The sequence below is a fragment of the Crinia signifera genome, chromosome 6 (assembly GCF_055691185.1).
Source record: "Crinia signifera chromosome 6, ASM5569118v1, whole genome shotgun sequence".
NCBI lineage: Eukaryota > Metazoa > Chordata > Amphibia > Anura > Myobatrachidae > Crinia > Crinia signifera.
The window spans coordinates 68561160-68578641 of NC_139222.1; the positions used below are offsets into that span (position 1 = coordinate 68561160).

At 42.9% G+C, this 17482-nt stretch overlaps 1 protein-coding gene across 1 annotated transcript in view; it reads left to right on the top strand.

The window, feature by feature from the left end:
* Positions 1-17482, top strand: part of LRMDA (leucine rich melanocyte differentiation associated) — a 945168-nt gene that overhangs the window by 770155 nt on the left and 157531 nt on the right. The gene's annotated exons all lie outside the window — the stretch shown is intronic.

Here is a 17482-nt window from a genome sequence, read left to right on the forward strand (position 1 = left end):
ACAGGTGGACAAAACTATGATATTTGCATTGCTGTGATGGCGTGGAAGATTAAGCGGTGAATGCATATCTTGTGTGCTCTCAACAGTACTTCATAAGTCTTACAGTATCGCCTTTTTTTTTTTGCTTTGGACGCTGGAGTCTGGCAAACGCCAGGAGTGCTAAAGGCGGTGCACGCCAGAATTATGGTTATGTCTATAATATTATAATAATATGCATGGCGATATATTTGATTACAGAAATCAATGTGAAATACTAACGCTCTGAACAAGATTTGATATAGCTGGGCCACGGAAGTAGGCTGGACTTAGATGATAGTATGAGCTGGGGAATATAAGGGAAAAGTTTTAGGTCAATGAATCAAGTGACCAGGTATAGAGGGAAAAGACAGGTTGAATACACAAGTAATTGAACCGCCGAACACATATGGTATAGGCGGTGGCGGTTTGATAATTAAGATAAGTTTAGTTTTTCTATTTCATCTACTAGGGGTGCCGACCCATTTATGCAGCTCGGGAGGGTTTTAAGTACAAAATATATCCCAGGTTGGGTACTGTTAAACGGAAGTTCTATGCTACCACTGAGTTGCGACGGAAAAAGAGAGACCCCATGTTTGGGGCAACCTGACCGTCAATGGAAGTTGAAAGTTTATTTTATGTTGGGGTTTTTGGGGACATTTTCCACAGGTTGGGGGGGTTTGGGGGAGGGGGGGGGGAGGTTGGGGTATTTTGCAGAAAATCCAGGGATGCTATACTGAATTACCTAGATACGGGGTGATATGTCTCAATTGAAGATTTGCTCTTGGAATGTAGGGGAGATTAATTCTCCCATCAAGCGAAAAAAAATATTATTGTATTTAAAACAACAGAAAGCGGATGTAGCTATGCTGCAGGAAACACATCTCACAGAAAGTGAACATGCCAAGCTGGGAGTGTTGGGGTTCACTGTGGCAGCCTCTGCTTCATATTCATCTAAGGCACGAGGAGTAGCTATACTAGTTAGATCAGCAGTGGCCCCTAAGTGCTCACAGTTATATGCCGACCCAACAGGCCGTTTTGTGATCACTGAGGTCTCAATGTTACAGGAAACGTTTATTTTTTGCAATGTTTATGCCCCAAATGTGTATTCTAAAAAATTCTTTCGTAGGTTGATGAACAAATTGTACCCTCATGCAGACTCTCAGCTTGTGGTGGGAGGGGACTTCAACATGGTGGCTCTCCCATCGATGGACAGGTCGGCTTCCACCACAAGGCGTATCCTTAAACATGCTATAGATATAAAGTATATTGTTGATCAGCTACATTTGTTGGATTACTGGAGGGTGCTGCACCCAACAGATAGGGACTATACATGTCTGTCGGCAGCCCATGGGACGCTGTCGCGCATTGATTATTTGATGCCGTCGTCCAGCATGTTCCTTAAGTTGCTGGATGCGGGCATCGATGCTATGGGTATATCGGACCACTCATTAATTTGGTGTTTGATGGAAACGGGCATTGATATAGGACACCACAGACAGTGGAGGTTTCCCTCGTATCTCGCTGTCTCTACCAAGTTTAGACAGGCATTAGAGGCGAGGTGGGCAGATTATTCCCATACAAATCAAGATCACGTAGAGGACCCTCTGCTTTACTGGCAGACAGCTAAGACAGTCATGAGGGGGGAAGTAATGGCATTTGTTAGTAAGTACAAAAAAGACCACTCTAAAAACATATTGACAGCTCAGGAGGCCTTGACGGTAGCCTACGCGGCATATAAACAAAACACCAATGACAATACCAAATCAGCATATTTACAAGCTAAATCCAACTTTGACTCCATAATGGAAATACAAACCACCAGACATATATCTGACACCTCTTTCCAGTTTTACAAACATGGGAATAAGAATGGAAGACTTCTGTCTAACTTGATTAGGGGATCAAGGCCAACAGCGGTGGTGACAGCCCTTAAAACACCCGAGGGAGTCAGGAAAACAAGGGGAGTGGAGGTATTAGAAATCTTCAGACAGTTTTATGAAAAACTATATACTCAGGGACCTATTGACACAAATTCACAGACTAGATTTTGGGATTCAATTGTAGTACCACAATTTCCAGAGGGTAATAAAACCAGTTAGAAACATAGAATTTGACGGCAGATAAGAACCACTTGGCCCATCTAGTCTGCCCCTTTTTTTAAACATGTTACCTCAAACCATATTTGATCCTTATTTTTTTGTAAGGATATCAATATGCTTATCCCAAGCATGTTTAAATTGTACTACTGTATTTGCATCTACCACCTCTGTTGGGAGGCTATTCCACTTATCTACTACTCTTTCTGTGAAAAAATTCTTCCTCGCATTTCCCCAGAATCTTTCTCCCTCTAGTTTCAGTGCATGTCCTCGTGTTCTGTTGCTCCTCTTCCTGTGAAGAATGTCTCCCACCTGTACCTTGTTAAAGCCCTTGATATATTTGAAAGTTTCTATCATGTCCCCCCTTTCCCTTCTCTGCTCTAAAGTATACATATTAAGATCTTTTAGTCTTTCCTGGTACGTTTTGTGATGTAGGCCATGAACCATTTTAGTTGCTCTTCTTTGTACAGTCTCTAATGTATTTATATCCTTCTGGAGATATGGCCTAACTGAACACAATACTCTAGGTGAGGTCGTACCAATGACCTATACAGTGGCATTATTACTTCTTTCTTTCTACTGCTGATACCTCTCCCTATGCAACCAAGCATCTGACTTGCCTTCTTCATTGCTTTGTTACATTGCCTTCCTGCTTTTAAGTCCCCTGAAATAGTGACACCTAGATCCCTCTCTTCCTCAGTAGTTTCCATCATAGTGCCATTTATACTATATTGAGTCTTTGGATTTCTGAGACCCAAGTGCATGATTTTGCATTTTTTGGCATTAAACTGTAGTTGCCATTCTCTTGACCATTTCTCTAATCTGCCTAGATCCTCAATCATTTGTTTTACCCCTCCTGGTGTGTCTACCCTGTTGCATACCTTTGTGTCATCTGCAAAAAGGCACATTTTACCCTCAATTCCATTTGCAATATCACCAATAAAGATATTAAAAAGCACCGGTCCAAGTACAGATCCCTGGGGTACTCCACTTGTAACCTTTCCCTCCTTTGACTGTACTCCGTTTACTACAACTCTCTGTTTTCTGTCCTGCAACAACGCTCTTATCCATTCAACTATCTTAGAATCCAATCCCAAGCTTTCAAGTTTATTTAACAGTCTGCGATGTGGGACAGTGTCAAAAGCTTTACTAAAGTCTAGATAAGCTACATCTACAGCCCCACCTTGATCTATTACTTTAGTCACCCAGTCAAAAAAGTCAATAAGATTTGTTTGACATGATCTTCCCCCAGTAAACCCATGCTGTTTTGGATCCTGTAAATTGCTGGTTTTGAGATATTCTACAACTCTTTGTTTTAAGAGTGTTTCCATCAATTTCCCTACTACTGATGTAAGGCTCACTGGTCGATAGTTGCTTACCTCTTCCTTGCTTCCACTTTTGTGCAGTGGGACTACATTCGCTGTTTTCCAGTCCTCTGGGATTACTCCAGTAGCTAGTGACTGGTTGAATAATTCTGTTATTGGTTTTACCAGCTCCCCTTTAAGCTCTTTTAGTATCCTTGGATGTATCCCATCTGGCCCCATTGATTTATCCACTTTCAGTTTTGAGAGTTCTGTGAGGACTTTCTCCTCTGTAAATGTACTTGTCTCTCCCTCAGTTTTCTCGGGTTCTCGGGAGAGTTTTATAAGATGAGCCCCATTTCAGCAGAGGAAGTATCCCAAACAATTAAGAAACTGAAACCCCTGAAGGCCCCGGGACCGGGTTTTATAAGATACTGGTAGATAAAGTCAGTGTACCCTTGGCCAGGGCCTTTAATGCCATACTGGAGGGCTCTCCTTTGCCCTTATATTTCAACTCGGCAGTGGTCAGGGTATTACCAAAACCGGGGCGAGACGTGGAGGATCCGGGATCATATCGCCCAATCTCGCTTCTTAACAGCGATTACAAATTGCTAACTAAAATTTTATCTGACAGAATCAAATTTATACTGCCTAAGGTGGTCGCGATAGACCAAACAGGATTCATTTATGGCCGACATTCAGTAGTTAATGTGCGGAAGGTTTTAGCAGTAATCCAACACCTGGAGGGGGGAGGTGATGCGGGTGATCATGTAGTGATGGCTATGGACGCCGAAAAGGCGTTCGACCTTGTAACCTGGAGCCATTTATATGAGTCCCTATCGCGGTTCGGATTTCCAGAGGAGTTTGTAAGATTACTTAAATTACTTTACCATGAACCTAGGACCCAAGTGGCATGTAATGGCTACATGTCACCTTACTTTAACATACAGAAGGGAACTAGACAGGGGTGCCCGTTGTCGCCCCTGCTCTTTGCATTGGCATTGGAGCCCCTGGCAATTGCCATCCGCACTCACCCATTATTTAAAGGAATAACAGTAGGTTCCTCGAAACAGAGATTATGCTTGTTTGCAGATGACATGTTGGTGTTTGCCTCGGATCTGTCCACGTCCGTCCCGACCATCTTAAAACTACTGCTCGAATTTGGCTCGTTTGCGGGGTATAAAATTAATATCCAAAAATCGGAGGCCTTAGTGGTCCTCCAGGCCCCTATGACTGTAACCCACCTACCAATACTCTCACAATTTAAAATAAATACTCAAAAAATCAAATACTTAGGGATAAATATACAGAGTAGACTATCTCAATTGTACAAGGAAAACTTTGAACCCATAATCATAGGGATATTGAAACAATTGGAGAAATGGAAATCTCTTCCACTATCCCTGATGGGGAGGGCAGCAGTTCTTCAGTCTATCATATTCCCAAAACTCTCCTATTGCATGCAGATGATCCACATTAGACTGTCTAAATCAGACATAAAAAGGTTGACTTCAGCCTTTTTCAAATTCCTCTGGGCAGACAAGAAGCCAAAAATCTCTAGAGATAAGTTGTATTTCAGGAGGGTGGAGGGGGGACTCGGGGTACCTCATTTGGCGGCCTTCACCCACTCGGTCTTTATGAGGTACATAATTGATTGGATGACAGGGACAGATTATTATACTCATAAGACGCTAGATTCGGAAATGTTTCCCCAAATGTCTACAGCGGCACTTCTGCATGTTCCAAGGTCAGCCTTACCCCCCTTGGCAATGCAGAACATACTATTTGCAGACACATATCTGGTTTGGCGGGCTATTAACAAGAGACTGGGCCGTAGAAGTGAGGTGTCAAGATATGCCACTTTCTGGGGGAATCCCAATTTTCTTCCGGGGACACTCAACACCACATTCCTTGGGTGGGCTAGCAAGGGACTCTCAGCTATTCGAGACGTGTTTGACCCGGGGGGACAGCTAATGACCTTCCAGGACCTGGTTGCTAAGTACTCCATTGACAATAAAGATTTATTTATGTATTTGCAGATTAGACATTATATACAGACTATGCCCTCACCTATGATAGCAGTAGGGGTTTAGGACCCTTTACACGTGGTTTTTGTATTAAGTTCCACTGGCCCATACCGTCTTAGATATAAATACCCGAGTCTGTTGCCATCGGACCCTAAAATAAAATGGGAAGGAGTAGCAACTCAATGGAGATCTGACATACCATCGGTGATTGCCCAGGACACTGACTAAGCACCTAGAAAAGACCATGAAAATCTTAGTCAGCTATGCTGCAGGAAGTACAGTTAAAAACCCTTCACAGAGCTTACATGACCCAGGCACAACGCAAACATTTCATCCCGGGGGAACTGGGCTTGTGCTTGAAATGTAGGAGCTCACAGTCCAACTTTTTCCATAGTATGAGGGAATGTAGTAAAATACGAAAGTTATGGGATAAGGTCATGGGATTAATAAATAAAGTATGCGGACTAAAACTGGTGAAAGATCCACTGGCTATCCTGGTGGCAAACTTTAGTAATTGGAACTTGGAGGGCAAGAAGACAATATTGTACCCATTTTTGACAATGACGGTAACAGTGGCAAAAAAAGTGGTGCTGCGATCATGGACTTCGCCTAAAGCACCAATGTTGTCATCGGTCAGGGTGGAACTTAATAATCTGTTATTTTTTGATAGACGGGCCACGTTGCCAGACATAGAAAATGGAGTGCGACGCTTCCATAGGAAATGGGGGGTCTATATAGATTCGCTAGATCAGGCTACAAAGACACATATTTTCAAATTGTTTGAGGGCACCACGTGGTATCTATTGAGGACATTGTAGTGAACATAACTGGAATATTTTCTGCAGGGAGGGGGGAGGGGGGGGAAGGGGAAGGGGGGTAGTGTTAGTAGTTAGTTGAAAAGTTGTAATGTGTCGACAAGATAAAAATGTAAGCGAGATAATCGCGTGAACAAATAACTCACACTTGAATGCCTTTCACAGTTTTTAACTGGTAGATTTTATTGGTATACTCATTGCAACTTTGTTTAATCTTTATTGTGATAAAATAGAAAATTAGCAGATTGTGACATATGTACAATAACTATGTAAGTATAACAGCTGGTCTGTGAACGTTGATGTATTTTTCACATCTGCTTAATAAAATTGTTTATTAAAGTATAAGTTCATCCCAGTTGCTGCCTGTGATGAAGTTTTGTGCCCCCTTAAAAAAACAAAAAGCCACAAAAAAATGTTCTCTTTTAAAGGGGGCACAAAACTTCATCACAGGCAGCAACTGGGATTAATTTATACTTGTGAAGAAACCCCATTCTCCCTCCCCCACAAAACAGAACTTTGTGTCATTCCGTGTGATATAATGTGAATGTGTGCCCAAAACCTGTGTCCTAATGTGAATTTTGACTCAAAAACCTGTGTTCTAATGTGAATTTTGGCTAAAAACTTGTGCCCTAATGTGAATTTTGGCTCATAACCTGTGTCCTAATATGAATTTTGGCTCAAAACCTGTGTCCTAATGTGAATTTTGGCTCATGCCGTGTGTCCAAAATGTAAATGTTGGCTCATACCGTGAGTCCTAATGTGAATTTTGACTCAAAAACCTGTGTTCTAATGTGAATTTTGGCTAAAAACTTGTGCCCTAATGTGAATTTTGGCACATACCGTGAGTCCTAATATGAATTTTGGCCTATTCTGTGTGGCATATTTTTTGCACATGGGGAAACTCTAGTAGATCACCGGTAAGTAAGTGTACAAAAAGTAGATCCCGGTTTACAGAAGGCCGGCCACCCCTGGTCTACGCTAATATAGCAGACAATAAAGCAGAAGTAGTGTTCTTTCAATTCGTACTCGCCCCTGATGGATCTTTCAGACCAGACACAATCCCATATGAAGGCATTTATTTCACACAGAACACATAAAAACAATAAAACACAATTGACTCTCACCGGATGGATCAGTCTACATGTGTGAAATGCAGACAATGAAGCATAAGATGTCAAAAGATAGACGTCCACAGCAAAGTCCTCCCATTCAAAATCAGAGTTTCTTTTTCAAGGCATCTATTTAAAGAACCATCACTGATGCCATCCAACCAGAGCCAGGATTTATTCCACCCACCCCCCCCGCTAGTCAGCCCAGGCTGGGGATTCCTGGGTGCCAATGCAAGTACTAGTTTGGAGGAGTGCCATACATTAGCGACTATATAACCTAATATAATACAATTAAATAGATATATATATCTATAGGGGACCCAACCTGTTTGCCAACGGATTCTTCACAATGCCAATTATCATATAAATGAGCTATATTTTGAGACTTAACACCCATACACAAACCCCTCATACAGCAAACTGCACTCAGTACTTTAGTTTTCACCATAGGTGGAGCTAGATATGCCTTTGGACAGTGCAAGAGACACAACCCTCAATGTTGAGCCTCGCTTCACATGGAGCAATACAACACCACCTGCATTCTCCCTGAAACTAGTTTTCAAAAGTAGGCAAAGTCTGGTTTGCCAAATACAGGAGCACCAGTAGGGTTTTGTTTTACCAGCCATTGCCTAAATGAGAGGGCCATAGCTCTTTGAAAGCAGCGAAACGCGTGAGTTACCCCCAGTCTGGACCAGTTTGCTTCATCATCCTTACAAGCTTTGTTGATCCTCTCAGCTGCCGGCTGACATTTCAGTTCTTCAGAGTGCATTGGGATATTCCCAGTTGCCGACCTTCCAGACCCTCCCCCCCTCTTTTCACGCAAAGTGTGCACCTATCAATTTAATCCTAAACTGTATTCAATGTCATTGTGATAATATGTTTTGGTCTGGACTCCCGTTTTTCTTATGAGACCGCGTCCCCTCGCGGGGCTCGCTGCGCTCACCACACTATATAAAATCAACTCTATGCCTAGTTGGATAGTAGGGGTATGAAAAAATGGGGTGCATTGAACATGGGAGTCCAGATAATACATAAGTACCTATGTTTTAATTTCTTAATTGTTATTAGAAATATTGTATACTCTTTCATCAAACAAGCGCCACTTCTTTTTCTTGTTGCTCTTGGTCTATTGGGATTGACAACCCCATTGTCAAGTGGCAGCTCCTAGCGGAACACCCCTGGTAGCGCCTGCCTGTTCCCCTTTGGAGCACATCCATCCACCTTACCACTTAAAGCAGTATACTAACAGGTCCCAGTTTTCCACACCAACTTGATTAAGTCATTTATCTAGTGAACTGCCCTTGCGGCCTTACCTATGTTGGAATGACCAGTTAGAAATTTAGAGAATGGATGGCCAATCACAAAAGTGCCATCAGAGCGGCTTTGAAGACTGGCAAGGCTGACAAATCGGTATCGCAACAGTTTTTCATACTCAGACACCAAATATCCAGTTTACGCAGTGGATTAATTGATTGGGTCCCCCGCCATCCAGAGATGGTGATAGAACTCTTCTTCTAAGCAAAGCTGAAAGTCACTGGATATATCAACTTGATACTCTAGCACGTAGGGGTCTCATTGTCGATCTTTTTTAGATAGAACATCTCTTTTTGTGGACATGAAGACATGATTTTTGCATTATAATTAGATGAGTTCTGTTTTAACTTTAGAGATTTCTAACTTCATTTTAAATTTTTTCGTTTTTTTTTTTCATCTTTACTAAATTTTCTTTGACAGTTTTTGATCACTAATCAGAACCTTTTGGGGATTGAATATTGCAAGTGTCTTTTTTGCATATTTGACGTTCTTTTTATACTGATAGTTTAAAAATAGTGGGCAAATAGTTCCCTTTCTTTTTTTCTTTTTAAAATTTTCAATTGTATTTATATTCACACATGTGTCGGTGACCTGGGTCCCTGTTTTCCGTATACAGTTGTTAGATGTAAGTAATATGGTCCACGAGTAATAATATATTGTTCACTGGATATGAACAACAATATAGTGCTTCAAATGACTATACAGAATTTTTCTGATAGAGCAATAGTTTGTGTCTGAGTCACGCACGTGTGTGATAACGTGTGTGACGTGGATCCTTTTTTAGGCGATTCACGTGTATGAGTTTATAGCCATATTTTTCAAGCTTGACACCACAGTCACATATATACTGTATATATGTATTCAATATAAAATACGTCTACTCGCATACAAAGCTATTAACCATACTGCACCAGCATATATATCTTTATCTATCACAAAATATCTGGACTTGCAACTTGGTGGGACTGCTATGCTATGTCTGTCCTTGTGCAGGGCCGGTGCAAGGCATCGGAGCGCCCCAGCGAGTCGGGATGGGGGCGCCCCAGTGCCGGGGGGTGGGGGCGGTGGGTACCTTTCTGATTTCTGTCATACATTGCATTAAGAAGTTATAGTCTACAGCAGTGGTTCCCAAACTGTGTGCCTAGGCTCCCTGGGGTGCCTCAGGACACTTGTAGGGGTGCCTTGGGTTGGTGGACCAGGATCAATTCATATTATTTATGGTCAATGTACCAGGCAAAACCAGTGCTTGTGGCTGCCAATCATAATATATGTGCACAAACAGAAGCAAATCCTGTCCCTCACCACATAAAACTGTGACATATACACACAATGTACTTAATTTAATTTTTTTTCTACATTTCTCATTAAGAAACATTTGGCCTAGGGGTGCCTTGAAAACATTTTGATGCTCTAGGGTGCCGTGATTCAAAAAAGTTTGGGAACCACTGGTCTACAGGAATATTTTGGTACATGCACCTGAGAATCTGACCACATTAAAAGCATTAAAAGGAGTCAGGCCTTACTAATTCATGAGATATCTGAAATAGACATCTCTTTAACTATGTCTGATTATACTGGTGGTTTAATCAGTAGATATGAAGTACCTGATGGATCTTGTACATCATCTTTATGTGGTAGGCCCGACACGCTGCAAATAATTTCAAGAGCTTGCTTTCCTCTAAGATTCTATCCAGTTTGTAAATATCAGATCTACTGTATCTTGCCAGTAATTGGCTATTTTTCTTTTTTTTTTTTAGCTGTCTCCATTTCTTGTTTCTGCATTTCTGTCTTCCTATTAAAGAGGCAATTTGTCATTTTACCTTATGTTATTAATCACGATACACTGCAGTATGCTTAAAATGAGATCATTTTGATAAATCATGTCTGACATAAAATGACTTTATTCCTTTTAAGTGCAATTTAGACTGTACATTTTTTTCCCATTTATGATTAATGGGTGAAACATGGATAAAATCCGCTCTCACATTTGGGCTATATCTCCGGTGATAATTCACAAGAACTCCATGATGGAAATTCAGTGGCATTTGAATACTGGCTCCATATTTTCTGGCAGGCATTTGTCCTTTCAATCCTGACATCCTCTCATTAAGCTTTGGTACCAAACTTCTGTTTGGTTTTATGCCTGAGACAACAAAAATATAAATCTGATGCTAGTAATCCCCCTTTTACACTACATGTATGTCTGTTGATTAGTTCCAACATATTCTAACAGGTTAACATTCAGTAGGGCAGTTTAGCAATCACTTCTCAAACTAAGCTAGTGGAAATAATAATTCTTGAACTTTATAAAACACTAATATATTACAATGTGTAATCCCTTACAAAAGCCCCTGCCACAATGCTCTGAAATGAAATTCTGTAACCTATATACCCACGCTGTAGGATCAATAAGTGGTCAACCTTCCACTGGTTTTGGGCTGTGGCTGGGAACTGGAGCAGAGAGGTCAGTCAAACATGGGGAGAACAAACACTCCACATATACAGTATATTGCCTTGTTTGAAATGAGGTCCAAATTGCACATAAGCAGATGGCATAACTAAAAATAGCTTGGCCACATAGCAACATTTTTGATGTTCGTTTTATATACCATCCCATTTTTAGCTCTATGCAAGCAGAAAACAAGGCAGGGCTGCCCTAACAAGCAAGACGTTTTACTGTATGTTAAACTTATTTCAAATGGAACATACTGCTGTAATGTATGAAAAAAGGTGCCTTAATCATGCGACGATTCAAGCTGATACTAGAAAAAAGTACCATTCACAAATACTGTAGATGGACCTACCTCAAAGTACTGTGGGTGGGGTGTGTTCAAACGCAAATCTAAATTGCAGTGTAAAAATAAAGCAGCCAGTATTTGCTTTGCACAGAAACAAAATAACAAATAACAAATCTCACTCTGTATGTTACATCTGCCCCACATGCAATGCAGCATGGTTTTGTCGGGTATGGGTCATTGGATCGATCAAATTAAGGTCGACATACATTGGGTCGACAGGCCTTAGGTTGACACATGAAACAGGTTGATATTGGGAAGGTTCAGAGTCAAAAGGTCAGCATGGGTTTTTCACGTTTTTTTTGTCAGGAATGTCGACACAGTCTAAGTGTACTGTGTCCCCTCGCATGGCTCCCTGTGCTCGCTATGCTTCGGACACATTATTATATTCTCCCTCCACACCCTAGTGGATGGTAGGGCATGAAATACCGCCAGTTGGCTCAAAAAAGTGAAAAACCTATGTCGGGCTTTTGACTGTCAACCTTTCCAAGGTCGAGCTTTTGACCCGGTCGACCTTATGCATGTCAACCTTTTTCATGTTTTGACCTAAGGCCTGTGGAGCTTCAGTGGTCGACCCAATGTATGTCGACCTAACGGCTGTATACCATTTTTGTCCAAAAAGCAGCTTTGCGGTCAGGTGTGAATGGGTGTGGTTTGGCGGTCCAATAGTCTGGATTGCGGCAGTCAGTATACCGACCACCGGTACTGCAATAGGGGGGAGAGCGCAATGAAGCCCCCTTGCGGGCTCACCATGCTGCAAGCTCGCTGTTGCTGCGCTTGCCACAGGTTCTATTCTCCTTCTCCTCTGTGGGTGATGTGGCCCCCATGACGCAGAATAGCTCCGACTGTCAGGCATTTCAACAGTCAGGATTCCAGGATGTTGGTGTACTGACTATCGGAATCCCGACTGTCGGAGCTGTCATCCTGCACTTGTCTGAATAAAACCCTATGTGATAATGCACTTAATCTGTGTTTGATGAGTGATCAGGAAAGGGGCATACACACGGGCGATTTTTGCCTATTTTCTAAGCGGCCTGTCTAGATCACTTTATTAGAATTTTAGCACAAAATGTTCCGTGTGTACACCCCATAGCGATGGAGATGTGCAGTAGCGTGCATCACTATTGCCGGCTCAGATCTTTAGCACATGCAGGCAAAATCTACTTAAATTGACTAGCAAGTGCATACAAAACATTTGTTAGCACAGATTGCTTAGCACACATCGCTATGTGTGTATAGGCGGTTTAGACACCGGGAAGCTCAAGGGGATGTGCCGAGCCTAAATCGCTTAGCACAGATCACTGAGGACACATTGCCCCATGTGTAGATCCCTTGAGACACCTCTTGTGTTAAATTCATCTTTCCCTACAAATTCTATGCAGTTGAGCAGGGCCCTCCTACCTTTATGGCTGTCATTACCTAGTCTTGGTTTATTTATTTTTAGTTCATAATTGTAATTCGCAACAGACTATGCTATTGCTATAAGAATAATGTAAGTGATAGCAGCGCTGTGTTTCCTGTCCTTTTTCAGTTTCCAATCCTGGATATTTCTAGAGTCATTAAGCACATGGACATGTTAATGTAGTGTTTTTCCGGTACTTATTTCCTAGCAAGGCGCCCATCGCATAAGATTGTATGCCTTAATTAAGGCATACAATTGAAAAGATTTTTAAGTGTATGTACAATATCGCATCTTATGGATCTTATGCATCCATAAGATCCATGAGATCCATAAGAAGCCATAAGATAAAAGACCCATCAACACTAACCCGAAGCATGGCGAGCGCAGCGAGCCCACGAGGGGTGGTGGCACGCGTCCTCTGACCTTTTCATACCCCCGCTATCCACGTCGGCGTGGAGTTGATTTTATATAGTGTGGCGAGCGCAGTGAGCCACCGAACCTGAAGCGTGGCGAGCGGACGCGTAATACCTGTGAAGTAATGCGCGTCCCCTCGCGGGGCTCGCTGCGCTCGCCACGCTTTGGGCTCGGTGGCTCGTTGCGCTCGCCACACTATATAAAATCAACTCCATGGCAACGTGGATAGTGGGGGTATGAAAAGGTCGGAGGACGCGTACCGCCGCCCCTCGCTGGCTCACTGCGCTCGCAACGCTTATTGTTGGCGTCAATCGTTGGGTGGCGTTAACAATGGGGGGGGGGGGGGGCATTTCACCCATGAGGGGGGGGGGGGGTTAGCAATTAAAATTGGGGTTTTGGGGGCTTTTTACATTGGAATCAATGTAAAATTGGGTCTCAGGGACCATTTCACATTGATTCCAATGTAAAAATGTCGTCCATCGCATCGCATGCATCTTATGCCGCACAAACACATAAGATGCATGCAATGCTTGCGATATCGGCTCGACACATACAATCTAGATCGTGGGCGCCGTGCTAGGAAATAAATACCGTTTTTCCCTTACCCTGACCTCTGACCTAAGAGATAACTGAATTGACAGAAGTGATCAATTGATGCCTATAATTTTAAGTTTGCTACACACAATACTGTTTAAAAACAAAACAAAGAAAATGAAGCGTAATAAAAAAATACATTCTTTTAATTTCTAAAATATATTTCAGTAGTTGTCTCCTAGTCCCAGCAGTTTTTAAATGCTTTGCTCTCCATTTGCGTTTGATGTAAACTCCAGATCTAGGTCAACTCTTTTTAGGTGCTGCAGAGAATCTATATTTATGTTATTAGTTTGTTCATGTATTTGTTGGTGGTTGGTCTGTAACAGGAACCAATTAATTCAGTAACACCAGGAGGGGATGTTGAAATGTTCAGCGCAAGCTTCAGGGTGGCACAATTACAAATTTAGAATTAATTCACATTGAAGAAAAACAACAATTCTAAATACATTCTGGGATGTTTTATAAGGGGTTGTGTTCCCACTAGATTGGTTTTTACCGGTAAAAAATGTAATTCATCTTATTTCTCAAGAGTCTGTCATCTTTAATGACCTCACAATTGTTCATCTCTTCCTGTATATGATTTAATTTGCTTGAGTAGTTGAAAGAGAAGTAAATATTAATAGACGTAACACACATTTGTGACTGCTATGAATCTATTGTAATCTGTTAGATCTATTGCTGAGGCATTGCAGGAACATATCTACTTTTGTTTTCATTTACCGTCCACTTCTTCATAGCCGTAATCATTGTCCTGTTTCTTTCTGTCTTTCCTTATAAAAAATGTTTAACCTATCGACCAGGGAGCTGGGTACTAGATAAATGTTTTTTTTTTTTGGTCTGTGGTAGTGATTTCCATTCCTAGATGGGTCCTGAATGAAGGGGGATGTTTAGAGTATAAAATAAGTTAATTTGAATATACTGTAAGGCATGGGTCTTCAAACTGTGGCCATCCAGATGTACATGTTCCAACATGCATTGCCACATTTTTTCCTATAAGAGCATGCCAAAACTGTCAGGGCATGCTGGGACATGTAGTTCCACAACATCTGAAGGGCCACAGTTTGAAGACCCATGTTGTAAGGTTTCTTGAGCAGGGCCCTCTATCCTCATGTGCTTCTCCTGCCGTCATATAAACTATCTTCTACTCCATACTCTTTTCAACAGCATCAAATACCTTTTGCTTTCGGCCACCCTGATATTTTTTTTATTGTAGATTGATGATGCAGCTATGGTTATATAACTTGTACTTGTCCTACAATGTCTTGGACTGTAAAGCCCTGTGCACACGGGGCGATGGAAGGAGCCTGTTCTGAGTATTTCTTAAGCAAGATCGCTCAGCACACATTGTGGAACACATGCGGTGCACCCACGATGTGTGCTGTGTGATCGGTGTGCAGCAGGGCTCAGTGGGGTTTTGCCTAAGCTTATAGGCAAAATCCAGCGATCTTATGAGGAAATTCAGTGCAAGGCGGGTGATGGCAACATCTGGGATCGCACATTGCCTCTGCATTTTTATGCAGATCGCTTAGAAATGGGACTGAAATTGCCCTGTGTGTATGCCCCTTAAATTGCTGTTTCTGAACACTGTAATTGGGCGCTGTGGATCCCTTGTGGAGCCATATAGATAAAGGATAATAATTACATGAGCAAATTAAGTGCTATTTTGGTTATTAGTTTCTATTTGATAAAAATTTATTTCTGAACATTTCTTAAATTGGTCTGCAGCACAGGTTCTCAAACTCGGCGCTCAGGTCCCCACACAGTGCATGTTCTGCAGGTCTCATCAAAGCACCACAAGTGGAATAATTAGTTTCACCAGTGGATCTTTTAAAATGTGTCAATGAGTAATAGGTGCACCTGCCAGGTGACATGGGCAATGTGAACTATGTGTGGTCCTGAGGACCGAGTTTGAGAACCCCTGGTCTATATAGTATTCACGCTAGGCTGTTTTATCAGTGTGCTGCACCCTGCCTGTTTTCGACAAAACACACCCTGCTAAAACAGCCGGCCCGCACTTCCCTGCTGCCACGTGAATGGAGAGCTTGGGGGAGACCCACACCCACGAAGATGCCGGGCACGCACCAATAGTAAGGGTGACTGCTGTTCCCACCAGTGGCGTAACTAAGTTTTGGGCACCCCCCTGCAGCCTTACCTATCGCGCTGGTCCCAACGGCTCCGTTCTTCTTCTGCTGAGGACCACCACAAAATGGCCGCCCCCATACAGCAGACAGTTTCAGAGAACTATGTGCTATATGGGGGCTGCCATTTTGTGGTGGTCCTCAGCAGAAGAACGGAGCCGCCAGGATCAGCGAGATAGGTAAGTCTGCGGGGGATTGGGGGGGGGTGTAACTATAGCACCGGCGCCCCCACATGCACAGCGCCCCCCCGCGGTGGCGGGGGCTGCGGTGCTATAGTTACGCCGCTGGTTCCCACCCACATAAGTGACCAGGCCACCGCACTCATGCTGCCTACTTTCCTCCTATGCACTGCCTTGATCCGATCCTTGAGGGATCCCTACACAAACAGTAAACTTTTCCATGGTAAACTTTTGTATACACAAGGTACGGAAGCGGTACATCTGTCAGAACAGACGGTACTTGTGGTTTCACGGCGCCAGCTGTGCGTCTGAGTCCCCTTGCGGGGCTCGCTTCGCTCGCCCACGCTGCGGGCTCGGTGGCTCGCTATGCTCGCCACGCTATTTAAAATCAACTGGCGCCGTGAAACTACACAAGTACCGAACAGACTTAGCTCTACAGTCATTAGTTCGACCCCGGAAGGTCGACTGGCCCCAAGGTCGACAGGGTTAAAGGTCGACATGACTTAAGGTCGACATGGGTTTAGGTCGACAGTCATTATGTCGACATGAGTTTTTCACTGTTTTTTTTTACCCCGAATGTCGACACAGTCGACATGGACACATTTAGTGTTGAACTGCAGCCCCTCGCTTCGCTCGCAATGCTTCGGCACACTATTTTATTCTCCCACCACGCCCTAGTGGATGGTAGGGCATGAAATACCGCCTGTTGGCACATGTCGGATCTAAAGTGAAAAACTCATGTCGACCTAATGACTGTCGACCTAAACCCATGTCGACCGTGGACCATGTCGACTTTGGACCATGTCAACCTTTAACCCTGTCGACCTTGGGGCCAGTCGACCTTCCGGGGTCGACCTAATGACTGTCGACCTAATTCTGATCTGACAGCTGACAGTTTCCCGAAGGTACATAAACAAATGGTCAACACAAGCAAAAGGTCAACATTGAAATATGCTCAACTTATGGAAGCTCCGAGAATGCGTATTAGATATTCAATGTCTAGGTCTACAGTTAAATGGTCGACAGGGTCAAAAGGTCGACAGTCAAAAGGACGGCAGTGAAAATGTTGACATTCAAAATGTCAACATGTAAGAGGTCGGCATGAGGTTTTTATGTTTTTTGGTGTCTATGTCGACATAGGTCGGCATGGACTCCATCTGGGTGTACCGCATCCCCTCGCATGGCTCGCCATGCTTCAAGCTTGGTGCCTCGCGGCACACTGTTTATATTCTCCCTCCACGCCGTAGTGGATGGTAGGGTATGAAATACCGCCTTTCCGC